General features: G+C 36.8%; 1 protein-coding gene, 1 long non-coding RNA gene and 1 other non-coding gene across 8 annotated transcripts in view; 2 read left to right on the top strand and 1 right to left on the bottom strand.

Annotated features, from left to right (window-relative positions):
- LOC144301802 (uncharacterized) overlaps positions 1–23342 on the bottom strand; it is a 467418-nt gene that overhangs the window by 101806 nt on the left and 342270 nt on the right. The window lies entirely within an intron of this gene.
- Positions 1–23342, top strand: part of CYYR1 (cysteine and tyrosine rich 1) — a 106235-nt gene that overhangs the window by 13614 nt on the left and 69279 nt on the right. The gene's annotated exons all lie outside the window — the stretch shown is intronic.
- On the top strand, positions 5875–5981 carry LOC144302114 (U6 spliceosomal RNA). Its single transcript, XR_013368990.1, has one exon. It is a non-coding gene; the product is annotated as a U6 spliceosomal RNA (small nuclear RNA).

Raw genomic sequence — 23342 nt, 5'->3', positions numbered from 1 at the left:
TGCAGGATTTTCACTACCACAATGGGAACGGTCCTTGGCAAGCTGGGACAAGTTGGTCACCTAGGGAGAAGAACAGGGAGGAGGGCTTCAAGTCTAGCATGTTATTACTAAAAAAAATAAAAACTGAAGCAAATATACATTATTAATATGAAGTGAGTCTGGGTGGGGAGTATGTGGGTGTTTTATATTATTATCTGTCATTCTTATATATTTGAAAATATTTCATTAAAAAAGAAGGAAGCAATGGAAATCTGATGATGGTTGTAATGGAATTATCTGGATACCTATGATTCTGAGATCAACTCCATTGTGTGGGTTTTCCAACACTACTAAGCGATTATCTGAATTCTGACCCTATGTGGAAACACCATCAGATCCCATAGGTTAAAGCCTTAGTCCTCTAAGACCCCTTTCCACTTCAGCCATCAATGGCAAGTTCAGGTTGTTACCTGTGCTTCTGACCAAGGTATAGACTGGAGGTTCCAAGACCTCTTCCTTGGTTTGATTAATTTGCTGGAGTGGCTCACAGAACAGAGATACATTTTACTTATTTTATTATAAAAAGATATAACTCAGGAACAGCCAGATAGAAGAGATGCATAGGGCAAGGCAGGGGGAAAGGACTCAGAGCTTCCTTTTCCCCCCTAGCACTCCACTCTCCCCAAATCTCTGCATGTTCTCCAACCTGGGAGCTCTCCAAACTGTCCTTTTGGGTTTTTATGGGAGCTTCATTGCATAGGGATGATTGAACTCAATCTCCAGCTCCACCCCTCTCCCCAGAGGTTGTTGGGTGGTACCGAAAGTTCTAAACTTCTAATCACATGATTGATTCCCCTGGCAACCAGCCCCTATCCTCAAGTGTTTTTTGAAAGTCACCTCATCAATGTAACAAAAGACACCTTTAGGAAAGTTTAAGGATTTTAGGAACTCTGTGCCAGAAATAAAATGAAGACCAAATGCATATTCCTTATTATAAGTATCACAGCATCTTGTTAACATTCACATTCTGGTTCAGTAAGTGTGGGGTGGGACCTGAAATTCTGCAATTTTAACAAACTCCCAGTGGATGGCTATGTGGCCCATCCTCAGAGCACACCTGGGTAGAGGAGGCTGGTTGCTATGTGACAGTGTCCTATTCTACAGGATGAAATGGTAGGAGAGATGGAATGTGGGGCTAAGATTGGGGCTAAAAGAAAGGAACAAGCCCAAATTTAATTCTGGAGCTTCCACTTTGGATGATTGGGGTGGATGATGTGCTGGGAACTAATAGGAAATATTCAAGAAGGTACAGAAAGGGGAATTAATTCCATTTTTAATTTTGTTGAGTGGCGGAGGAGCGGTGGAGCAGTGGTAATAGGCTTTATAGCCTATAGGCTAGATTCAGTGGGCCTTCAACTGGTGAAATGTACTAATCTGAACTCGGTGGGAAGCCTGGAGCACTCACATATAGATTTGAGAGTACAAAGCCTAGAGGTGTCTGTTGAAAAAGGTGTAGAAGAGAGGTGTATGAAAGAGAACAGCAAGCCAACCGTGGAGCCTCAGGGAAATTTGGAAAGACACTGTGATTCCTTCCCTTTCTATATTTAATCAGCCTTTTGAAAAGCGTTCTACATGTATTTCAGCCTCTCTTAAAGTATTTTCTATCCCTTCAAAATTTCTGCGCCTCTGTGAAAATTGATCTGTTCTTCACTAATCAGCCTGAATATACCTCCTGTGGTGGTGACAGTAAATGCCTTTATTTTCTTCTATGTGCTTTTTGTGTTTTATATCATCTAAAAAGACAGGATTCGTGATATTTCAGTTCATTCTGAATGGAATGTGTTGTCATCAGAAAGCAATTTATATGCCGATCCGTCTTTATTTACTCGAATTGTGCCAAGCCAAACCGACTCAATCTCATCATATATCCCAGGTTTCACGGGTTATCTTAATTAGATAGAAACCCAAGTTTGGTATTGTAAGAGAGACTGTGCTTGGTGGTGACAAGTATTATCAGAATGAAAGGAATTACCGTTTATTTAATGTTCTCTGTTCCACATGCTTAAAAATATATTAGTTTATCAATCTTCAGAATAGCCGTCATGACCAAGGTATTATTATTCCTGTCTGTACAGATGAGGAAGTTAGGGCTCAGAGCTAAGTAATTTGTCTAATTTTATACAGCTACCATGTAATGAGCTGGCACTTAAAACTGTGTGCTTGACCTCTTTCTGCCTCTCCCCACTGGCTCCTGATCTGAAGATTTTAAAAGGGATGAATAGAAACTATTCATTGCTGTCAGGCCTTATGAAGACCTAATCATCATATTTGGGGGGAAGCCCTTTTTTTACATTTATTATTGTTTTTATTTACTTTTTAAATTTTGTTTATTCACGAGACACAGACAGAGAGGCAGAGATGTAGGCAGAGGGAGGAGAAGCAGGCTCCATGCAGGGAGCCCGATGCGGGACTTGATCCCAGCACTCTGAGATCACACCCTAAGCCAAAGGCAGACACCCAACCACTGAGCCACCCAGGCGTCCTCTTATTTTACTTTCAATATCTGGATTAAATTCCCTCCCTTATGCTGCCATAACATTATTCTTTCTCGACTCTGTTATTATTTATCACTTTATTCAAGCTTCTAAATTATTTGCCCAGCCACCCTCCCATACCCTGAGAGGACAAGAAGCCAGTGTAACAATTTGGCATTGAAGGCATAGGGCAGAACCAACCGTCTGATCCATAATGGATTAATTCAGGGCAGGTCAATCCTCCATTTACTCATGAAAAACCTGAGCTTTTGTGGGTTCTACCTAAATTTGTATCACCTGGATAAATATTTGCTTACACAAATCAAATCATAATTGGAAAATGTTGATTTCAGAGAAATCTCTTTTCATGGAGTATGAATCAGGTATTACTTATGTCGTGGTCTCGATGTAGCCAGTCATCACTTTCCAGTCACCCTGTTTAGGATAAATTATAATCAGATCAGAGGAATTCGACTTCAAAGACCGATTTGATTATAATGATTTAACCTCTTGTCACATTTCTGCAGTGAACATGCTCCTTCAGTGATGCTGTGTGATCTGCCAGCCTATGATTATTAAGGGAACGGCCTCCTGTGCAGCTGTATTCACTTGCATAATTTTTGGAAATAAAACATTTTGTTGATAAAATTGAGGAAAGAAGAATTATGCACACACAGTGATTTTTATTGCACTATATTGGGAGAATTCTGGGGGATTGGGGGACAGCTACCGGCCAGAACAGTGTCTTTCAGCTATCTCCCAACTACAAAATGTTAGGATGAACACACCCATAACTAATGAAAATTTCAGAGGACAATAATAACCTCATAAAGTGTAATAGGATTCCATCTGAAAGTGCCACGGTTGAAAGCCTTAACTATTTAACCCATAGTAACTCAGAGACAAAAGGAATTTGGAGTTTCAATATTCACTTTTAAGGAAAGAGGAAGAAGAAATCTCTTACAGGTAACAGGAAGAGTGCTTTTTCATACTGCTGCACAAATCTGCCAAAAATAGAGAAAATCAGGACAAATTACCTTAAACATACTCTGTATGAATTCATGCTGTTAAAAAGGTGAGCAGAACCCTATCTCCTTTACTGCATTTTGCAAAAAGTAAGTGCTGTCTCGGGTTGCAAATAACCACCTGCACAGCACTGATACATTTTTTTTCTGTCAGACACCAGGAATAATATAAGATCAACCTCTAAAGTGTTACACTCACCGAAGTACTTGAATTTAAATTTATCCAGTAAATGGTGAAAACTCCACTTGGTGATTGCAATCTCAAGCAGTACCCACCCTTACATTAAGTAAATAGACTTCTTTGCCCTTTGCCAGGTAGAATTAAACAAAAAAAAACCCAATTCTTTGTGATTCTATTATTAACTAATAGTAGTCTTAGTGATAGGAAATCATAGAGGAAAGACCGAGAGTGTTTGGATTCACAAAAAGTACATTTGAGTTTTTCTTTTATGCTGTGTCAACTTTATCTTCTAATACCACTGAGCCCTCAATTCATCAGTTGTAAAAAGGGAATAGTAGTAACAACCTGCCCACTTCTCAAAATTTGGCTAAAGAATATATTTGTTCATAAAAGCATTTACAAGAGCGCTGCACATTTTCCTTGGCACTAATGAAAACACTGGGTTTTGGAAATGTCTGGAGTTCTAGAAAAGAGGAAACAGATGGGGAGCAAAGTGACTTCTCCAAGGTTATTCAGAAATCCATGATGGACCTAAAGAGCAAGTGACACTTTGGGTGCAAGATCCTCCCTGGTCCTCTGGCCAAAACATGGGCTTCTCTCTTCAGGAGAGTACCTTCAGCCTTGAGTAAAAGAAATGATCTTTTTAATCAAATGTGACTGCAGTCTAATAACTGCAGAAGCAGCTAATTAAGTACTGTGTTCTGCTGCCCAACAATTGCTAAAAGCATAATACAGCCCAGAAAGTCATGGACATTAAATAGACAAATCTGCCATGTTGCCCTAGGCTGACCTATGGATTAGAGAAGCCAATTCAAAAATGAGATAAACAAGTCTAAGTAAAACTATATAAACTGGATTTATTTTTAAAAAATTACACGTGTAAGAACAAATATCAAAGAGGCAATGATTCCATTTACTAAACAATTCGTTATAGAACTCCAATGAGTTCCCCTTTCAAAATGTATTTGATTCTCAATTTTGTGGAAATACATATTGTACATAAGGCTGGTTCATCTCCATTGATGATATGTCAGTAATTAATGCACAAAACCACTTTCTAACCACTGGCCATTTCAACAGAGTGATCACAGTATTCTATAGACTCGAGTGTGCCATTGCACGTAAAAATTTAGAAATGCCCTGATTAGGTCTTTTAAAAACTGTCTTAATCAGCAGTTTTCTCAGTGTAAGTCAGTGCTTATAAGAATAAAAAAGGCAATGATTTGCCTCTGATGATATTATACATAACCTACATTTTGCAACAATCGCCAGATTGAAAATATTTTCAGTGGTAGCAAAAAAATGGCAGATGGCATGCTGAATAAAAAGTCATTGATCATAGCAAGGATCAGCTGAGGTCTATCAATTCTAAAATAAATTTCTTTTCACTCAGTTTGTTGGCTTTAAACAGCCAGTTTATTGTACATGCTGTATATTTTGTTCAGTGTTTGTGGTAAAATCGTTTTTGTCTCATTACCTTTCATTGCGAGGATTGGCTCCAGTTCTGGATAAGACAGAGAAAGCATGCTCCACTCTCTACCTCCTACTGAATGCAGCTATAGAATCGAGTGGATTGCTCGAGGCAGCTATTTCAGGTATACAGAAAATAAACAGTAGCAAGCATATTGGGGAAAAGACCAAAATTCAAAGTACTGCCTAACTAGCCAAGAGCTTATCCATTTTTTCGCCCTCTGTTTACTCTACTCTGGACTTCACATAGCCCAGAACACATAAGTAGGCTTCGGGATATGGACACAGAGAGATATAGGAGAATCTCTCTAGCTCTAGCTAAGTAAACAAGGTCTCTTCATCCTGGAAGACAGTGGGGAAAATACTCCAGATATTTTTTCTTTTCTCTGTTCTCTTGGATAGCTCTCAAGTGATCTTTTGGTTGCTATAGCAGTGGCAGTGACAATGTCAGAAGCCTAAAATTCTGAGTGAGGAATCTTCTTTTCTGATCAGAATGATATAATGCCAGGATGGGGTGAATCCTCACTGTTGCTTTTTTCTGTCTTTATCCTCCTTGTTATTGTTTAACTCCGGATATGAGCCCATTTTTGAAGTATGCAAAAAACAAAGTAAATAAAGTCCATTTTTCTGAACAAAGAATGAAAAGTGTTATTCCAAGGAACCAGAAAGTATTAGTGAGATCTTGGTGCTCACTTTGGCAGCACAAATGCAGAAATTGGAATGATACAGAGAAGATTAGCATGGCCTCTGAACAAGGATGACATGCAAATTCATGAAGCATTACATATAAAGAATGGAAAAGAGAAAGAGAGAGGGAGAGAAAGAGAAAGAAAGAATAACTAGTGTGATCTTCATGATAGAAGAGCTCAAGATGGTGACCTATAAGGTTCTTTGTGACTTCCTGGGCTCATCTCAAGTTGCATATGCATGGCCCGACACTAAAGAGTATACAAAGAACTCGAGAAGTGAATACAGGATAGGCAGCTATCTAGTTCCCAGATTGGCAGTTGGGTGGTACACACATGGCTCAGCTCCAAACCTGATTGCAAAGGCTCTGAAAATGGAACTGACATTAAAACCACAACCACCGGTCTGACTGGAGCTTGTGGTCTAAATTGAACCTGGTTGATTGCCTGCTAAAACAAAAATTTCAAAATTCCCCATCCACTTAAACAAAACTCAAAAACCTCATAACATAATACTCAAAGCCCAGGATACAATTCAAAATCACCCAGCATACAAAAAAAAACAAGGTATCTCAACTCAAAGGCAAACACAATCATCAAGCAACAGAGATGTTAGAATTAACTGACAGTGCTTCTAAAGCAGCTATTAGGAAAAATGACCTCAAAAGTAAAGGCAGACACCACTTGAAATTAGTGAAAAGACCAAAACAAAATATGAAGAACTGAAATTTCAGAAGGAGAAATATAGTAACTAAGGTTTAAAAAACATTCACTGGATGGGCTCAATAGCAGAATAGACATAAAGAATGAATGAACTTGGGGACACAGCAATAGAGATTATTCAGTCTGAACAACAGAGAAAAAATATTGAAGAGAAGAAAAGAAAGAAAGAAAGAAAGAAAGAAAGAAAGAAAGGAAGGAAGGAAGGAAGGAAGGAAGGAAGGAAGGAAGAAAGAAAGAAAGAAAGAAAGAAAGAAAGAAAGAAAGAAAGAAAGAAAGAAAAAGAAAGAAAGAAAGAAAAAAGAAAGAGAAAAAAGAGGAAGGAAGGAAGGAAGGAAGGAAGGAAGGAAAGAAAGAAAGAAGGAGTAAGCCTCAGGGAAAAGTCTAGCTTTGATGTCACCAAGACCCATAAGAGAGGAGAAACCACTTAAAACTTCACAAGTTTGGCAGAGAGAAACTAAATGCAAGAAGTTCAATAAACTCCCCAAAGGATCGACTTAAAGATTTCCATACCCAGACACATCATAATCAACTACTGGGAACGAAAGAAAAACATCTTGGAAGCAGCTAAAAATAAGCAACAGATCACCCACTGAAAAGCTATGACTTGAATGAGCCCACATTTGTCATCAGAAACTGGACAGAGGCGTGGCACATTGTTTTTGTGGTGAAAGAAAAGAATGGGTAGTCCAGACTTCTATAACCAGCAAGAATATCCTTCAGGAATAACAGTGGAAAAAAAGACATTCTCAAACCAAAAAAAAAAAAAAAAAAACTAAGAAAATATTTAGCAAGCAGGCTTGATCTATTGATCTAAAGGATTGCTAAAGAAATTTTTCAGAAAGAAGGCAAATGATGCCAAAAAGAGATCTGTAATATCAGGAAGGAAAGAAGAGTACAAAATTGGCATATATTTGTGTAAATATAATAGCCCCCTTTCCCCCTTTGAGTTCTTTAAAATATGTTAGACTGTTGGGTGTAGAAACATATAAATTATGTTAGTGTTTTCAGTTGAGGTTGATGTGATACATACCTCCATAAAGAAGAAAAAGTAAAGAGATCTCTAAGATGGTATAAAAGTGATTCTCTGTAATGATGAGATGTATGTGTTCTGTGATCCTTAGAGCATTCACTAAAAAGAAAAATAAAAAACAAATACACAACCACAAAAAAAAAAAAATCCTGAAAAACCTACAGTACAATGTAGCTAAAGGCAGGCAGGGAAGGGGAATGATGAGGGGAATGAAACACAAAGAAATCAAACAGAAAGTAAATAATAAATGACAGACCAAACATATTAATGATTATATTAGCGGTCAAGACTCATCAACTAAAGGACAGAGAATGGATTGTTCTTAACCGACAGAAATTTTTCCTATCCACATGATACTCACTTCAACTACAAGGATATAAATAGGTTAAAAGGGTGGGAGGAGGGAAAAATGGGGAGATGTTGGTTAAGAGGTACAAAGTTTTAGTTACGTAAGATGAATAAGTTCTGGAGATTTAAAGTAAAACAATGCGACTATAGTTAGCTGTACTACATTGTGTAATTGAAATTTGCTAAGAGCAGAGATATTAAATTTTTCTTAACACACAATGGGGGAAAATAGGTAACTGTGAGGTGATGAGTATGCTAACTACCTTGATTGTCATGATTATTTTACAATGTATGCGTGCAATGAATAATCAAGTCGTATACTCTATATATACAAAATTTTAAATTAATTATACCTTAATAAAGCTGGGGAGGAAGGAAAAAAATGAGCTATCAAGCCATGAAAAGAAAAAAAATAGTAAAGGGATAGGAAAAAAATACACCATGCAAACATTAACCAAAAAGAAAGCTAGAGTAGCTATGTTAATATAAGACAAAGTCCAGAGCAGAAAATGTTACCAGAGATAAAAAGTGATATTGAATAAGAAGAAAACTGTCAATCAAGAAGATGAAGCAATTAAAAGGAGAAATTCAAAATTTTGACATTTGGTGTCTATAAAGAGCAAATAAAAAACTAATTTTATTTGTTGAAATATATCTTACAACAGGAGAATGTGTGCATGTTGATTTACATAGAGGGTTAAATGAAATTACTTGCATTTTCCCATTCTTTTTCTTCTTTATTTTTAATTATGAGTCATGTCAGTGAATTGCAGATAATACCATGGAAGCTTAGATTTATTTTCCTTCTAAACCAATCTAAAACTTGACAATCGTGGCATTTTTATATGTAAATACCTCAACTGGGAAATGAGATATTTAAGGAGATAGCCTACACATGCTTTTTTGTAGTGCACCAAAAACCCGTTGCAGTGATGGTAGAAATATTAACGTACTGGATGGAGAGTGTGTCCTGAAAGTGACACAGAATGAAGACAAAGACACAAGCAACAGAAAATTAAGAGTGTTGATATTTAACTTTTGTCATAAAAATGACTAAAATAGTTAATTTCAACTTAGGTTTATTTTTTGAAAGATTTTCATTTATTTTTTCATGAGAGACACAGAGAGAGGCAGAGAAACCGGCAGAGGGAGAAGCAGGCTCCATGCAGAGAGCTCCACGTGGGACTCGATCCTGGGACTCCCAGATCACAACCTGAGTTAAAGGCAGACACTTGACCGCTGAGCCAACTAGGCGTCCCTCAACTTAAGTTTATTAAGAGAAATATATTATTTCATGAAATGTGGGAGAGAATTTTGGAAGAGAAAAGAATATAATATTAAAACCAAGAATCTAATCACTGGCAGACTTTCCTAACTAGGTGCATACATTTAAAAAAATCCATTAAACTATTTAGAAGAATGATCTTTTTTTCTTCTAATCTAAATATTTGTGAGAAAGGCGATTTCACAAAGAACTGCAATATCCCAAAATTCATTCCTTTCTTGGTGCAGAAAGTAGTTCATGAGGGAAAAGAGCTTATCCTGAAATGATTTATCCAAAGCCAGCAAAATCTGTTCTGCTTTTCAAATTATGCTATTAGGAAGACTAACCTCCAGGTGTTTCAATTAATCGATGGTATGATTTAAAGATCTGCAAAACTTTGTGGGGCTTTTTTTTTTTTTTTTTTTTTTTTTGCTGTACTGCATCATTTCAAATAATACTTTTAAGCCTATATACTAGCATACAGGAATCTAAAATATATTTATTTTGTTTCTTATATCACATCCAAGCTTTTAAATGTCTTACAGTTGTAAATACCAGACATTAATTATGTCTGTTCATAGGAAAGTAGAAGTTTCACAGTGTTTACATTAGTTTAAATCAAAGGTTCCTAGACTTCAGTATGCATGAGAATCACCTAAGAGTGCTTGCTAAAAATACATTTCCCCAGGACCTAATCAAGAAATTCGGGTTCAGTAGGTCCAAAATGAAGCCAGAAATCTATATTTTTATTGAGCAACGAATAGCCTTTGGGCTACCCTGGTCTAAATTAACTATACCAAAACACATTTCATTTTGGACTCCCTATTATCCTGTTTAATTATCAAATTTAGAAATAGAATCAAACTATCATATAATGAACTATAGCTTCTTTACCTTTCTATAAACTTACATAAAGACTGATTTCAAATTACTATGGTAAATGTATTCAGGAGGAGTGAAAATAAAGGGCTATAAAAATTTATTTATGTTTGATCAAAGTAACTGAATAGAAGGGGGCGACCCATGACTTATTGGTAAGTCCACAACCGTCATATTTGCAAAGCATTTACCTACACCAAAAGTAGGGTTGTAAAATGGTGATCACATTAGAATCTGTCTCATGGGTGACTACGAAGAATAAATTAGTATTAATTTATGAATCACTGAGAACAACAGCTAGTGCTCAGTAATTTTTAGCTACCATCTATTCTTCTCCATTATTCTAAGTTATCTCACAGATAATGGGCCAAGCAGGGAATGGTATTAGTATAATAGGGAAGCTGTGTTGGTTGAAACATTTTTCCTTGGCAAAGAGAATCAAAAAGGTAGGAATATAAATACAATCTTCACCAGGAAAGGATAAAAGCCCTTAGTTTAATTGTTGCACAGGCCGGACCCTTTCTTGCTCAGTTTTAAGGAACATAAAAATGAGTGCTTGTACATGGGGCTCCCTACCAGAAAAATGTACCCTCAGCCTTGCTCAGCTCTTGACTTCTGGCAGATAGCACTTCCATCTGCATTGTTTCAGTGCTGGGAAGCTGGCATTTCCTCCTGATTATTTTTGTGCCTTTTTAATATCCTCTGAGGCAGCCTTAGGCCACAGTGAACTTCGTCCCTGAGCTGGGCAACTTATTTCCTGAGCATCCATTATTGTTGCCACTCTAAACTCAGTAGAATCCATTTGGCATTAATGAAGCTATCCTTTTATTCTATGGGCCCCTTCATTTCATCTAAGAGAGTACATTTTTGTAACAATGGCAAAGTAAGATATTCTGACTGTTTCTTTGAAGACTACAATCTCTTTCCATTTCAATTACTTCTCCCCCAGGGGATTTGGAATGGCTGCACCATTTTAGGGACCCAGCTGGGGATAAGTGGAATTGGGGCTATATTTTGTCTAAGGTTAGTATATATATTTATGTGGTTCATAGTCACTTCCATATATAATTAAGCTATTGATAGTTATTCCTACATAAGAATGGCTCCCCCAAATGATCAAACAGCCCCTTTCATTATGCTAGAGGAAAGACTGAATTATCTTTCTCTTTGTGTAGGAAAATATATTGCAAAATTATTGTCATGTGAAGAGGAACTCAAAGAATTATCAGACAGAAAATGTAGTAAAACATATAGGATAGGAATTTATTCTGCTGAGTTGTGTCAGGCAGTTAATCAAATGTCTTTTCTTTAAACGGATCTTCAAAATTTTGCAAGCTTCAGACTCTAGAAAACACTGACCTACTACTGGTTTTGATTAACTAGTCTGTCTGTACTCCGTTTTTCCCATAAGTCCTATTATTTTTAATTTTTAATTCATGATATTGTAGAAATTGGTTTTTCCCTCAGGAATACATGTCATGTTATAGCAGAAATATCAGTTGCTATTTTATTATTATTATTATTATTATTATTATTATTATCAATACAATTATTGGACTTTGGGATAGAGGGGGGAATATATTTAACCAGACCTGTTCAATAATATGAAGTGGTATTTTTTAGGTATTTATTTATTTATTTTAGGGGGGTGCTGAGGGTGCAGAAGGAGAGAGAGAACTTCAAGCAGACTCCCCACTGAGCACAGAGCCTGACTCAGGCTGATCCCAGAACTCTGAGATCATGACCTGAGCCAAAAGACCTAGAGTCTGATGCTCAACTGAGCCACCCAGGCACCCCAGGAAGTGATTTCTTAAAGTGATTTTTTTATTTTTTATTTTATTTCAAAAATGTTGTATTATATTTTTAAAACTACATTTTAAGAAAAATCAAGAGAACTAAAGCCCATAGAAAAAATATCCTTTTCCTGAAGTTAAGAACTAAGTAGATCACAATTTTCTTAATATATTTACTGAACTTGCATGTTTTTTTAATAGTTACAATTTCTTGCTGGTTTGTTTTGTTTTCTGTTTTAGAAATCTCTAATATCTGAGAGTAGCAAGGGCCATGTCACACCTAAGAAAACACCTAATGCCTGCACTTATGTAAATTACTTGATATTATCTGTTTAAACTTCCATTATTGAAAAGTGAATAAGGTAAACCATCTTTAACTTCATTAGGAATATCGAGTTAACCAGAAGGTAGAAACTTCACCATGTAACTGTTCACTTGTGCTATATCATTCATTAACTTTGCTATCTTGGAATTAGACTTCCATTTGCTTCTTGATATCTTTCTATGAATCAATCAATCAGCATGACAGAGAGTGATGTGGGTGATACTTTACACTAGATAGTTGGGGATAAACAGATAAGGGGCCCAAAGGATGTGATATTCAAGCAGAGAAATAAAACCAAGTGAAGAAGGCAGCTATGTGAATTTTTTATTGTAATTTTAAAAAATAGTTTCTTTATTTATTGGAGAGAGAGAGCAAGAGAGAGCACAAGTACAGGGAAACATAGAGGAAGAGGTACAAGCAGACTCTGAGCTGAGTGTACTGCCGTGGGGCTCAGTCTCAAGACCCCAAAGATCAGAAGATCATGACCTGAGAGATATTAAGACTTAGAGCCTTAACCACTTCTCTAAGGTGCTCCACCTATGTGACTACCTTGAATATCATTTTACCAGGTAGAAGGCAAATTTGGAAACCCCAAACAGGATATGATAAATGAGGAAACAGAACTTTAAAAGTAAAATATTTGGAAATAGTACAAATATCTTATATCTGTAATAAAATATATAATTTTAACATAGAATTATTTGCCGAATTAGGAATTAAACACAGACTAGGATTTATAGTACAGAACTTTTGTTTTATTTTTTTTTTTAAGATTTTATTTATTTGCTCATGAGAGACACACACACACAGAGAGAGAGAGAGAGAGAGAGAGAGAGACACAGGCAGAGGGAGAAGCAGGCTCCATGCAAGGAACCCGATGTGGGACTCGATCCCAGGGCTCCAGGATCACGCCTTGGGCCAAAGGCAGGCACTCAACCGCTGAGCCACCCAGGCGTCCCAGAACTTTTGTTTTAAATGTTTTTCTGGGGATCCCTGGGTGGCACAGCGGTTTGGCGCCTGCCTTTGGCCCAGAGCGTGATCCTGGAGATCCGGGATCGAATCCCACGTCGGGCTCCCGGTGCATGGAGCCTGCTTCTCTCTCTGCCTGTGTCTCTGCCTCTCTCTCTCTCTCTGTGTGTGTGACTATCATAAATAAATAAATAAAAAAGAAATTTAAAAAAATAAAAAATAAAAAAAAATAAATGTTTTTCTGAAACATCTAACTTGTTCTGAAATGGCTTTGCCATTTAGCTAAATTATTCTTTTCATGTCATTTTGTATTCAAATTATAATTTATTTTATTCTTTGAATATTTAAACTCCTATCTATAATATTAAAAATGTATAAATAGATGCTGCGTTTTAATTATAAAGCTAACCGTCAAAATTTATTTAAATGTTAAGCAATTTTAATAAAATTATCTTTCCTTCTGATACTGTCATTAATCAATGTCTCCTAAGTATTGCCAGCATACATCACAATATATACCCATCAGAAGTGTCATTAGAGAAGGACCCTGACTACAAAGAGCTTATAAATTTAGTTTTGTAAGTCAAGAGAGATTTATAAACATTGCATTCTTATGATAGACATTCAGCTAATAAATCCTAAATAAGTTTTGATTTATAAATCCTTTTATTGCCCTTGGGATTCAAGGGACTGATTTATGAGTCAGTATGCTAAAATCTATAATTTGATCAGACATAAATCTTATTCAGTGATTTCTGTTTTAACCTGTAATTCATAAATCCTGGTCAGTGTTGGCTTTTAGTTTTCAAAGTGTTCTCCATTTACCAGTTGGTCTCATAAGTCCATACTTTAGGATGTTGATGATTAAAAGTGATAATTTGCACGTAACTCAGTTAAATAAATATAGCAGCTGAATAGAATTTTCTCTTTGTTCTAGGGAGTGAGTTACTAGAAATGAATTCTAAATGCATTGATGATTTCAAAATGTTTTAGCTGAAAGAACAATAAAATATTGTCATTAAAATCATTGTTGACTGTATCTCCCAAGTTAGGACTGGTGTGCCAGAAACCACTAATTGTCTTCTGATAGTCTTCTGATAGCCAATCTCTCCATATCTGTCCAGGATAAAGACTACATCTCCTAGCCTTCCTGGCAGCTATGTGTGACCATGGGCCTAGCTTACAGCCAATGGTATATGAGCAGGGGTCATAAGTACAACTTTAGTACACACACTTAGGCTGGAAGGCAAAAGCAGTTCAGTTCAGCAGTTTTTTGGAAGGCAAAAAAAAGTTCAGTTCAGTTCCTTCCAAGTGGGGAAGGAAGAGAGTGTAGACCCTGACATGAGGATGCTGTTCTTTGAGATCTGGTACTCTTATTCCATAGCAGTTAGATGAGGGGGAAGACAATCTCTAATATTTTAAGACATTAACTTAAATGTCTGCTACAGCAAATATTTAGTAAATATTAAATTTTATTTTATTGAATATATTATTTCTATATTATAATTTTTTAAAATATTATTTGCCAAGAACCCTGCTAATCACTGTGGAAATACAGGTAAGCATGATTCAGTCCTTGCCTTTGTAAATATATTCCTAAGTAGTAACTTTTTTCTTAACACTCAAATACATAGAATTGTTTTTAAATTTGTTTTCTGTTTGCCGGTAGAAAATAAAACTATAATTAGTGTATGTATATAAATCCTGTCTATGTCATTAAATTCACTTAATACCTCTAGTAATTACTTTGTACAGTAAGATTTTATCTTTTTCTCTTTTTTTAAGATTTTATTATTTTATTTATTTATTAGAGAGAGCATGAGTGGGGGGGAGCACAGGACAGAAGGAGAGAGAGAAGTAGGCTCCCCGTTGAGCAGAAAGCCCCACATGGGGCTTGATTCCAGGAACCTGGGATCATGACCTGGGCCAAAGGCAGATGCTTAACTGACTGAGCCACCCAGGCACCCCAGTAGTTAGAATTTTTTATCTAAAAGATTATCATATGCAAACAGAGAAGTTCTGCTTCTTCCTTTATGATCTGTATATACCTATTTTTTCTTACCTTATTGCCCAGGAAATATCAAATAGAAATTATTACATCTTTGCCTTCTTCCAGTACTTAGAGTGAAGCATCCATTAAATATGACATCTGAAATTCTTTTCATTCATCTCTTTGTCAGATTGAAGAAACTCTTCTGTTCCTAAAGATTGTGGGTTGAATTTCATCAAATACTTCTTGCATCTATTGAAATGATTGTATGTTCAGTTTTCTTGTAATGATACTGATTTTCAAATTTTAAACCACCCTTATTTTCCTGGGAGAATCTCTACTTAGTTACAATTTTTTTTAATCCTTTGTATGCATTTCCGACTTTAATCTGGTAAAGATTTCGTTACACGTTTTTGCATCTATACTCGTGAGGGAAATTGGACTGTAATTTCATTCCCTTGAATGTCTAGTTTTGTGCTCAGGGTTATCCTAGTCACTTAAACAGCTGAGGACATGTTCTTTCCATCTTTATTTTCTGAAAGAATTTGTGTGAGATTGCTTTATTTCTTCTTTAAAGGCTCATGGAATTCATCAGTGACGACCTCTGAATCTGGAGTTCTATTTTGGGGAATGTTTTTAATGATGACTTTAATTTTAATTTTTAATAATTATGGGATTATTTAAATTTTCTATTTTCACTTATATATTTTAAAAAATTCATTTCACCCAAGTCTTCAAATTTAATTTTATTAAATTCATAATATTCCCTTCTTATCCTTTAATATCTGTAGGATTTTTAGTGAAAAACCTTCTTTTATTCTAAGTATTGCTAATTTGTATTGCTAATTTGTATTCTTGTTCTCTTTCTTTTTTGAAAACAGTCTAGGGCAGCCCCAATGGCTCAGTGGTTTAGCGCCGCCTTCAGCTCAGGGCATGATCCAGGAGACCCAGGATCGAGTCCCACGTTGGGCTCCCTCCATGGGTCCTGCTTCTCCTGCGGCCTGTGCCTCTCTCTCTCTCTCTCTCTCTCTCTCTGTGTGTGTGTGTGTCTCATGAATAAATAAATAAAATATTTAAAAAATAAAAATAAAAAAATGAAATCAGTCTAGCTCATCTAGGAGTTTTTCAATGTTACTGACATTTTCAAAGAAAAAAAAATTCTTGAAGACAGATTTGCAGGGGTGATCTTTCCACATATTTATTGAGCAGCCACATCTGCCAGGTCCTGAGAGCCACACAGTCCCAGCCCTCGTGGGCTTAGATCCTGGTAGAGACCCCGCAGAAAGGCTTTGGTTGGGGAACTGAGCCAGCAGGAAGTGCAGAAGGCAGCTCCTTCTTCTGGGGCAGCATGGTCCAGGGACATGAGGAACAGTGGCCTGAATCTCAGTCATGTCCTCTAGGTTGGAGAGGACTTAAAGTCTCCTTGCCCAGAGTTCGTGTAGCCCTTCATGCCTTGGGCTTTTAACTTTGGGCTTTGTTGACATTCAATGTTGTTTTCTAACTCATTGATTTCTAGTCTTAGTTATCTTTTCCTATTTATTTTATGTTGCACTGTTGTTTTTTCCCTAGCTTCTTAAGTCGTCGGAAGCATAGATCATTGATGTTAAAGTTTGCTTCTTCTCATAAAACCATTTTAAAGATGTCAGTTTTCCTCTAAGCATTGTATAGTTACATCCCATAAATGATATGAGCTTTCATAATCACTGGCATGAAAATCTATTCTACTTTCCTTTATCTCTTCTTCTTCTTCCTTGTCTCCTCCCCCTCCTCCTCCTCCTCCTCCTCCTTCTTGGCTCATCAGTTACATAGAAGTGTGTTTCTTGAATTCCAGATACTTGGAGGTTTTCTTAATATGCTTTTATTATTGATTTATAACTTAGTTCTGTTTGGGTTGGAGAGCATTCTCTGGAATATTTCAAATTGTGAAGTTTATTAAGATTTGAGTTTGGCCCAGAATATGGCCTATTTTGGTGAACGGTCCATTTGTGCTTGAGAAGAAGGTGTATTCCATGCTTGTTAGGTATCACGTTCCATAAATGCCAATTATTCAAGGTAGTTGATAGTGCTGTTCAGGTGCTCTGTATCCTTTATGACTTTTTGCTGTTGTGGTTCTATTAATTGCTGATAATGGTTATTAAAATCCTAACCATAATTGTGAATTTGTCTATTCCTCCCTTTAACTGCTGGTTTTTGCCTCATTTGAAGCTTTTTGTTTGTAAGTGCAAATGCATTTCTGATTATTAAGTCTTCCTGATGAATTGACCTTTTAGCATTTCAAAATATATATTTTCTTCCCTGCTTTTAAGTGAATCTTAGAATTTAGGGTACATCTAACTGAATTTTTGTATTTAAAGTATCTTCCAGGTAGACAGCATATACTTCATGCTTTTTAAGCTATTCTGACAATTCCTGTCTTTTCATTGGAGTACTTAATTTCTAATTAATGGAACTGTTGACGTGATTGCATTTGGGTCTCTCTACTTACTATTTGTTATCTGTTTGTCCCATTTGTTTTGTGTTCCTCTATTCCTTCTTTCCTATTATTTTTGAGTTCATTGAAATTGCTTTTAGAATTCTATTTTAAGGGCAGCTCCAGTGGCTCAGCGGTTTAGCGCCACCTTCAGACCAGGGCCTGATCTTGGAGACCTGGGATCGAGTCCCACGTCAGGCTCCCTGCATGGAGCCTGCTTCTCCCTCTGCCTGTGTCTCTCTGCCTCTCTCTCTGTCTCTCATGAATAAATAAATAAATAATCTTTAAAAAAAAGAATTCTATTTTAATTATCTCTTTGGCTTTTTTGCTTACCTCTTTGTATTGTTACTTAGTGATGCTCTGCAGATTACAAAAAACATTTAATTTTTCAATCTACTGAAAGTTAATGTTGTTATAAAATTTAATCCCTTTGCAATTTTTTTATTTTGTTTTGTTTTAGTGCAATCTTCTAGGTCTTTTTAGTCTCTGTAATTTATGCTGTAGTTTTCACGTTTAATAAGCTATACTTGCTATGATTTTCACTTTAAATAGTCATGAATTTTCCTTTTTCTTTTTTGAGAAAGATTGAGAGAGAGAGGGCAGGGCATGAAGGGGCAGAGGGAGAGAGAGACAGAGAGAGAGAGAGAGAGAATGAATCTGAAGCAGGCACTATGCCCAGCACAGTACCTGATACAAGGCTTGATCTCATGACCCTGAGATCATGACCTGAGCTGAAATCAAGAGTTAGATGCTTAACCAGCTGAACCACCCAGGCACCCCCATACATATATTTTTAAAATTAGGATCTGAGTTTTTATCTGGAATCATTTCCCGTGGATTTGAAGAGCTTTCTTTATCTTTTCTTAAAGGGAAAGTCTGCTGGAGAATTATCTTTGGTTTTATGCATCTGAAAATGCCTCCATTTCACCTTTATTTCTGAAAGTTATTTTTGCTCCATGTAGAATGCTGGGTTAGCAATTTGTTGTGTTCATTTGATACTTTAAAGAAGCCATTCTACTATACTTTGGCCTTCAGTGTTTCTGCTGAGAAGTCATTGGAAACTTGTATTTCTGTCCTGTATACGTAATGTCTCTTTTTTCTCTGGAAATGTTTAAGATTCTTTTTATCTTTTGTTTTAATTAGTTTAACTGTCACTTTTCCATGTTTTTTTTTTTTTCTACGTATATCACATAGGGTTCTCTGCACTTTTTAAAATCTGTGAAATCTTGGACACTTTTCTCCATTCTTTCTTCAAATGTTGGGTTTGCCCAGTTCTGTCCTCATCTTCTACAGCTCCGTATGTATTTGCTTTTTTGATAAGTCCCACTAATAACTGAGACTGTATTTTTTTCTATCATTTTTCCCTCCTTTTCTCCATATTGTATAATTTTGATTGCATGATCAAGTCACTGACTCTTCTTTTATTTCCAACATGGTGTTAAGCTTATCCAATGACATTTTGTTTTAGATACTGTATTTTTCATTTCTAGAATTTCCATTCGACTATTTTATAGTTACTATTTTATAGTTACTATTTCTCTGTTGAGATTTTTTGTTTACCCACTCATCACAAATATATTTTCCTTTATATCCTTGAGCATGCTTATAATGGCTAAATTAAAATTCTTGTTCTCTGTTTTTATAGTTACTATTTCTCTGTTGAGATTTTTTGTTTTATAGTTACTATAGTAACTATAGTTACTAGTTATAGTTACTATTTTATAGTTACTATTTCTCTGTTGAGATTTTTTGTTTACCCACTCATCACAAATATATTTTCCTTTATATCCTTGAGCATGCTTATAATAGCTAAATTAAAATTCTTGTTCTCTAATTCTGGCATCTAGATCACCTCAGGATCAGTTTCTTCAATTGCCTTTCCTCTTGATTATGTAACTTGCGATGTGTCCTGAACATTGTGAAAAATACATAGTAGAAATTGAATTCTGTTACTTCCTCAAGTGTTTATTTGTTCTCTCAAGTCCCAGTCTTTATCCCTTCTGCAGTAGGTAGCTGCTAAAATCTCTCTTCAATTCTTTTAGCCTCAGGGCTGCTCACAGTTACATGCACACATAGTTCACATGCCATCCTGAGATTTTCTTAGAATTTATGTGCACAATTTGACGTTCCCCCTCCCCCTTGCCCCAGAGTTTCTCTTTTCCTTGATTTTCTCCCTCATTTTCCATCTACTTTGACAGTCCTAAACTCTGTCCTCTTATTCTTAAAACTAGCACACTGAAAGGATTTCTATCCAAGATTTAGTAAATCTAATTAATCAGACTGGGACAAAAGTCTGATCAACAGGAAACTCACCCAGTCCCATCTTCTTCCTCCGAGTCATGGCTCTCTTCCAGTTTATCCCTGCTTTTGGTTTCTCTCCAGTGACTTTGGGGAGTTGTTTTTTACATTGACCACGAATTCAGTTGTTACCTGCGGTAGGGTTGTACCCATAGGAACTACTCCACTTTTACCATTGCAACAGAAGAAAAAAGTGTCCACATCACTGGTTGTTGACTTTGAGAAACTTAGTCTAGTATTCTAAGCAGAGATGCTAAAAACAATTAGGGAGAGTCTAAGAAACTTTCTTTTAAGAAATGATTTCCTTAAAACACAAAGTAGATGTCTCTCTTAAAGTGGCATTGCATATCAACCTTGTTGTCTCACTTTTATATTAAATCAGAGAGAAGGAGATTTGCTATTATGAACAGAAAGAAAAAATGTGAATCCCAGACATAATAAAATGCTACTTATGAATTTATGAATGCATCAAAGCTCTGTTTAAACAGCATAGGCTGAATGCAAATGTCTATCTGAACTTCCTCCTGAAGCCTCACAAAGCAATGACAGTAAAGGAATTAAGAGAAAAAAATCGCAAGGACAAAAAGAAGACAGCACACAACAAAGTAACTTTTTGAAATCTGGGAAATAGTTTAACCACTATTAACTCCTTTAGACTGGAGAATGCAGTGATCTGAGTCTGTTGAAGCAGCAAGCCAGAAAGCCAGTCATTTTCCCATAAAACTATGAGAATCCTCAGATACTGTAGGATCTGTTGTTTGCCAGGTAAGTGTGCAAAAAGATGAGGCTGAAAACTGGAGTGTGGACTGAACATTTTTAAAAGAGAAGTTAGACTTCCCATCTTCCCTCTCCACCCTGGCTCCATCAAGAGAAAACCTAGGGTCTGTTTTTAGAGAGGTTTTATCAGATAGCCTCTGGTTATGGAGACAGCAAGAATAGTTGAGGTTGGAGGGTGAGTTACTATGCTGAAATCAGAGGGATTATTGGAAAATCTTCCCACTGAAGAGAGATTTATTCCCTGCATGGCTCTGGAAAGGCCTGCAGCCAGGCATACATACTTGAGGTTGGAGATTGGTGAACTGTCTTCTGAAAGAAAATTGATCCATGCAAAAGTATAGACCTATGATAGGATTTTTAACCAGAGGGTCTGTGAACTTGAATGAGAATAATAATTCATTTTTTGTTTCCCCTAACCTCTGAAAATTAGCATCTCTATCATTTTTGAATGTAGGTAACAAACCATTATAATATTAGCAGTACCTATGACTTTGTCACCAATAAGAATCATGGTAATTTCTTTTATCACATTACTCATTGCTTATATCTTGAAATAGTATTTGCACTCATTATTATTTCAATAGTTATTAGATACAACACTAAAGCTTATGATATGATGCATTACTATTACTGTGTCCCATATTACAATAAGCACATTTTATTGTTTCACAAATTTAATTTTTAATACTTTGCTATAATTTTTTTCATGCATTTAAAAATCTAAAATAGGGTCTACAAGACTTCACCAGACTGCCGTGGCACAAAATAAGTCAAGAACCTCCAAACTGTGGATACAGGCCTGTGGAGATTCCCCCAACTGGATGACTGATCTCATAGTAGCAACACGACAGTGAGACTCACAGATTGAGAAGTTATACTCATGCTCCTCAGTCTGGTTCATTTGGGGCCTCACTTTTAAATATGATTTAATAGCTAAGGAAGACCAGACATTAGAGGACAGCCTCTACTATGAAAGATAGAGCCAGAACAAAACAAAATAGAGTCAAATAAGAAACAGAGAAGGGAGAGGAACTCAGTGATGAGAAAGTAAACACATGAAAACAACATCATAATTAACATTTAAAAGAACTAAGAGACCATTTGCATCTACAAAAACAAGACCAGACACTACACATGCCAAGAAACAAAGAATGGGAAGGAGTTCTTGGCAACTCAATTAAGATAGCTTTGGGGCACCTGAGTGGTTCAGTCAGTGAAGCCTCCAACTTGGGCTCAGGTCATGATCTCAGGGTCCTGGGATCTGGCCACTTCCAGGCTCCGGCTCACCAGGGAATCTGCTTGTCCCTCTCCCTCTTCCTCTGCCCCTTCCTCTTGCCTCCCCCCTCCCCCACCTCGCGCTGGCTCGCGCTTGCTCTCTTTCTCTCTCAAATAAATAAAGGCTTTAGAAAAAGATAGCTTCACTCAAAGTTCAACATATATTTGAAAATATATGTTGAAAATAATATTAAGGACAACATTACTCTTTTCCTTCTTCCAGGAAGTAGAAGAACAAGTCAAAGAAATGAAAATGGTATTTTATCTCTCTACCTATTCTCCATTTACAAATCATTGCACTGTTTAGTGAACACCTTCTGACCTCCCCTTTGGCACACACACCCCACTACAATGCCCTCACCCACATCCATTCTCCGGTTTAGTGACAGCTGGTTGAACGTGAGAGGGCAGACAACGGGTTGGTTTGAGGCAGAGCACCAGTAATTTGCTTTTTCCATAGCCTGTGGTATCTGATAAACAGAGGCTCATCTCTGTGGTGATCACTACTCTAGCTTACCAGATATTTCTAGTTTTCTACCTACCAGCCTCATGGTGGTAGGCTGTTGCCTCTCCTGTAGTTTGAGGTTAAGCATTGCTCTGTGGCTTACTTTGGCCAGTGAAATGTTCAGCGGTTCTGGGAAGCTCTCAAAGGGTTCAGTTACTTGGTACATGCTCTTCTCTCTGTTGCAATGAAATGTCCTCTCGCCTGGATCACTGAGTGCTGATACAAGACAAAGACCCCTTCCTGCCAGCCCAAGTTGGATTTAAAGCTGGAGCACTTAGATAAACCTTGCTTGGGCCAAACACTGACTGCTTAAGGTCATTTGTATGGTAATTTAAACTAGAATCTCTCCTGTCTACATCCCTGCATTTGTTCTTTACGTGTTCTGAGTTGTGAACTAAAGGGGAATGCCAGGGGCACCTGGGTGGCTGCTCACTGGTTGAGTGTCTGTCTTTAGCTCAGATCATGATCTCAGGGTCCCAGGATCAAGTCCCGCATCAGGCTCCCCGCAGGAAGTCTGCTTCTCCCTCTGCTTATGTCTCTGCCTCTCTCTGTGTGTCTCTCATGAATAAATAAAAATCTTTAAAAAATAAAATAAATATATAAAGGGGGATGCCACACAGAAGAATAGTATAGGGAAGCCACCTCGCACCTTTTAATAGCTGAGCCTTGATTTCATGAATAGGTTAGCTGGAGCTCAGTAGTTTTAAGTCAAGTGCTTACTGCATATAGTCATACCTGATTCCAGCCCCATACAGTCTCTGAGTCCCTCCATATACTATTCTTTCTGATAAACTGCCCCTAGACTTTTTCCTGTACTCTTC

This window comes from Canis aureus, chromosome 30, assembly GCF_053574225.1.
Source record: "Canis aureus isolate CA01 chromosome 30, VMU_Caureus_v.1.0, whole genome shotgun sequence".
In the NCBI taxonomy this organism is placed as follows: Eukaryota; Metazoa; Chordata; class Mammalia; order Carnivora; family Canidae; genus Canis; species Canis aureus.
Note: the sequence above shows the minus strand (reverse complement) of the source record. Positions and strands in the feature narration are given on the sequence as shown.